The sequence below is a fragment of the Nematolebias whitei genome, chromosome 16, assembly GCF_014905685.2.
Source record: "Nematolebias whitei isolate Nwh7 chromosome 16, NemWhi1, whole genome shotgun sequence".
NCBI lineage: Eukaryota > Metazoa > Chordata > Actinopteri > Cyprinodontiformes > Rivulidae > Nematolebias > Nematolebias whitei.
In genome coordinates this window covers 45,864,923-45,870,011 of record NC_056513.1, presented here as the reverse complement: position 1 = coordinate 45,870,011, position 5,089 = coordinate 45,864,923, and the positions used below count along the sequence as shown (strand labels likewise).

The following is a 5,089-nucleotide window of genomic DNA, read 5'->3' as shown; positions in this document are numbered from 1 at the left end:
ACCTGGACCTATACCTGGACCTATACCTGGACCTATACCTGGACCTATACCTGGACCTACATCTGGACCTGGACCTATACCTGGACCTACCATTCTGTGTTCGTCTGTCTCTCCTTCCTGTCCTCTCAACCAGCCGGTCAAAGCAGATGGTCTCTTGTCCTGAGCTGGTTCTGCTGGAGGTTTCTTCCTGTTAAAGGGAGTTTTTCTTTCCACTGTCTCCACTGTGCTTGCTCAGGATGGGAGACTGCAACGAAGTCAAGATTCATCTTGTCTGCTGGATTCTTTAGATAGAGAACTTTACTAATTGGCTTTTATGTGAATGTTCCTGTAAAGTCCCTGAGACAACTTTGTTGTGATTTGGTGCTATAGAAATAAACTGAATTTAATTGAATTGCCTGTGACCACAGAGAACCAGTACTTCAGGATTAAACTATCTAGGAATATGCATTACACCTAAAATTAGTCAACCATACCCCAAAAACATCAGTCCTATGATTATTCACATTAAAGGTAAGTTAGAAAGGTGGAAAAAACTCCCCGTATCCTTTCTGGGAAGGATCAACCTTATTAAGAAAATTCTCCCTAAATTAATTTATCCAGTGTCCATTTTGTTCTTGTTTATTGACTCCAAAAATTGAGCTGGGATTAATAATGCAATATAAAACTGTATTTGGGCAGGCAGAAAACCTAAAATTAAAATTGAAGTTTTACAACTTCCCAAAAACTTAGGTGGATCGAGCCTACCCAGGTTTGAGATCAACAAGTATGTACTGGCTCTACATGCAAGAATTATCTCACTCTGGGGCTACCTGAAAACATGTTCAGCCATGGCTTGAGATTAAGGAAAGTGTTTGTAAACCCTTTCATCCGATAAATTTATTAAACAAAACCGAGAACTTCCATTCATTGCCAAATCTTCTGATTACTAAGGCATTAAGGCATGGGGCACTCTGAAGAAAATGTTTGGACAGAATAAGAATTTCTCACCTTTGACCACGTTGGTAGACAATCTGGATTTGACAGTAATTCAATTGAATTCAGTTTATTTATAAAGTGCCAAATCACAACAAAGTTGTCTCAGGGACTTTACAGGAACATTCACATAAAAGCCAGTTAGTAAAGTTCTCTATCTAAGGAATCCAGCAGACAAGTTGAATCTAGGCTTCGTTGCAGTCTCCCATCCTGAGCAAGCACAGTGGAGACAGTGGAAAGAAAAACTCCCTTTAACAGGAAGAAACCTCCAGCAGAACCAGGATCAGGACAAGAGACCATCTGCTTTGACCGGCTGGTTGAGAGGACAGGAAGGAGAGACAGACGAACACAGAATGGTAGGTCCAGGTATAGGTCCAGGTCCAGGTATAGGTCCAGGTCCAGATATAGGTCCAGGTATAGGTCCAGGTGTACCTGAAAGACAAAAAACATGTTAAGGATAGAAAAAATAATTACAAATACAAAACAGGTTGAGCAGAGTAAGTAAAGACAGTAGCAGAGTGAAAAGTGTGGTCAGTTTGTCCTCCAGCAGTCTAAGCCTATAGCAGCAGAACTAAGGGACAGCTCAGGAAACCCAAGCCGACCCTAACTATAGGATTTAGCAAAAAGGAGAGTCTTAATCCCAGTCTTAAAAGGGCGCTGGTCCCAATCTTAGATCATGGCAAGAAGCTGGCATTAACAGAATACATGATCTATGGGATAATGGAAAATTCAAGACATTTGAGAACTTAAGAACACAATAAAACATTATTCCCTGAAACTTTTACAAATATCTTGAGCTAAGGCATTAAGTCAAGGCAAAAATGGACTCATTGGAGTTCTCAAGGGAGTTATTTACAGTACTTGAAAAAACAATTCTTGATTGTCATGAATGTTGAAGATTTGTGTCAAGATTCTATGCTGAACTACAAGTCCTAAAGAAAGATAGGCTGGAAAATTTAAGATTAACATGGAACACAGCGCTTAAAATCACAAATGACTCTGAAGCATGGGAAGACATTTTGATGCTGCACTCTAGAATATCAACATGTAACCAATATAAGGAAATGCAATATAATATTTTACATAATGTATACATACCTCCCTATATATATAGCAAATAAACACCAGGAATTTCTTCAAACTGTCCCAAATGTAAATCAGCCATAGGGACTAGATTTCATTGCTTATGGGAGTGTACAATTATAGAGGCATTTTGTCAGGCAGGATGTAGAGAAATTGGCTCCGCTATAGAGCAGACTCCCTTGTCTAGTGCTGTGTCTCCTAGGGCTTATACGCAGGCACCTGGAAATTCATAAAGATACTGTACGACTCCTACTGATGTTGGCTAGAAAGTCCATAATGCTTAAATGGGTTGGTTGTGATGTCCCTTCGGTTCAATTGTGGAAAAATATAATTTCTGAGGTTATTGTATTAGAAAGACTGAGATATTCTTCTCAGAATGGGAAATCCCAGGCTTTTGAAAAATGGGAAAGAGTTCTTGATCGTCTTAAAATGAGGGAATTCAAGATGGCCGCCGGGCAAGTATGTTTGGGAGTGTCTCTGCAAACAATTAACTGAAAAGTGGACTTAACTTTGGATAAAACTGCTTCAAAAACGACAAAATACTGAAAACTGAGTGGAGAAGGACAGTGAGAAAGGAGGACAAAGAGAGAGGAAGGAGGTGAAAGGCAGGCCGTGGAGTTGGCTCCGCCGAGCTGGGGAGCGACGGTGTGGGGCTGCTGTGGAGACCTTCTGCTGGGGTTGTGCCTGCTTTGGAAGGCGGGGGTTCGGGTCTGCGGCCGTTGGGTCTGTGTGCAGCTGGAGGCTGGTCTTCGGTGGAGGTTTCTGCAGGCTCCTGGGGCCTTTTGGTCTGTTCTCCATCTGACGTTGGATTCGGGTGCAGTGGCCGCTGGCTACCACCAGAGGGCAGCTGTGACTTGGGATCGGGCGTCGGCTTTGCTTGGCTGTGTATACATCTCCAGGTCGTGAGTACACTTAAATATGTCAAGTAAATCCAAACGTGGAAAGAAAGAACATTTGGACGAACTAAGTGTAGAAGACATGGAGGACATTAAAAAGTCTTTGAATTTTATGAGTATGGAACTGGCCAAGCTGACATCAAAACAAGAACTATTAATTGGATTGTTTGAGGAAGTAAAACAACTTAAACTTCAAATAAGCGAAAAGGACAATAAAATAATTGAACTTGAAAAAAGAGTTGACGACATGGAAAGAAATGCGAGACAAGAGAATCTGATTATAACTGGTTTTACAGTAAAACCAAAGTCCTTTGCAAAAGCTGTGACGGGTTCTGCAACAACAGAAGACGCTTCACAGCAAGAATTACAAACATTGGAAGACCAAGTTGTGTCATTTCTGCAGGACAAAGACTTTAATATTGAAAGTGAGGATGTGTCAATTTGTTACACCTTGCCTGGACAGGATAAAATCAAACCAACAATAGTTGTCAGATTCGTCAGTAGGAAACTCAGAAATAATGTGATGATGCAGGCAAAACAACTAAAGGGTACAAAAGTATATATAAATGAACATCTAACAAAAAAGAATGCAACTATTGCACGGGAGGCGAGGTTGTTAAAAAAACTAAAAAGTATAATATCGACATGGACAAGAAATGGACACATTTGGATAAAAGTACAAGAAGAATCACAACCTAAAATAATAAAGGAAATAAAGGACTTGGAAAAATTCAAATAATCCAATGAAATGGTAACTTTCAAATCATCAAAATTATATTTAATACATAATTGTTAAAACATTAGTCTGGTGAACGGATGTTTTAACTATGACAGCTTATGCTGACTTAGAACCGAAAATATATAACGTTGTTGATTTGATTGATCCAGGTTTTTATCCGAAAATAGAGGATTGTGATTATTATAGTGAAAAACAATTTAATGATATCAGTTTGACAAAGCCTGGTTTTTCTATAATTCATTTCAATTGTAGGAGTATAAATGCAAATATTTCCAAGATAACAGATTATTTAAAACAATTAAATAGAACATTTACAATAATAGCATTGTCTGAGACGTGGTTAAATGACGAAAATATAATTAATGCCCAAATTGATGGGTACGAATTATATAATATTAATAGAAATAATAAAAGAGGTGGTGGTGTGGCTTTATTCATCAATAGTGCAATAAAATGTAAACAGGGAAATGTCAACAACTGATGAGAACTCAATTGAGATGATAACAATAGAAATTTTAAATGAAAATGATAGAAATATCATAATAAGTTGTGTATACCGACCACCTGGATCAAATATTGAGTCATTCACAGATAAAATTATTGAAATATTAATAAGAGCTGTAATAAAACAATTTTTTTATGTGGTGACTTTAATATTGATTTGGGGAAAAAAACAGATTCTAATAATATCAGTACATTTATTGACTCAATGCAAACTTTAAATCTTTACCCATTAATCTCGAAGCCAACAAGAATCACGACTCAGTGCAACAATAATTGATAATATTTTTACAAATACAACAAATGGGGATGTGATTGGGGGTATTTTGATGAATGATCTTAGTGATCATTTACCGGTTTTTACAATTTATAGTAAGTATCAAATAAGCACAAAAACATTTCCTAAAAAGAAAAAAATAATAAATACATCCAAGCAAGCTTTGGAAAATTTGAAAAATGATTAAGCTGTACAAAACTGGGATAGTGTCTATGTTGATGATGTAAACAAATCTTATGATGTGTTTATGAATATCTTGGATACTTTATATAAAAAAAATTGTGCACTAAATAATTACACCAAGAAGAATGTTGTTGACCAGCTGTGATGACAAATGGACTGAGAAATGCTTGTAGGAAGAAAAACTATTTGTATTTATGTTTCTTGAAATGCAGAACACAAGATGCAGAAGATAAATATAAAAAATATAAAAACAAATTAGTTGGGATTATAAGAAAACATAAAAAAGAATATTATAGTGACTTATTGAATAAAAGTAATGGGGATACGAGGGCAACATGGCGAATAGTGTTCTACAAAAAAATATAGGAAAAACAGGCATTTCACAGAACTGTACAATAAATAATGAGACAATATATGATGAAAATGTAATTGTTAATG

At 36.9% G+C, this 5,089-nt stretch overlaps 1 protein-coding gene across 1 annotated transcript in view; it reads left to right on the top strand.

The window, feature by feature from the left end:
• The window catches only part of LOC119422548 (GTP-binding protein 2), a 40,025-nt gene that overhangs the window by 13,695 nt on the left and 21,241 nt on the right, over nucleotides 1-5,089 (top strand). The window lies entirely within an intron of this gene.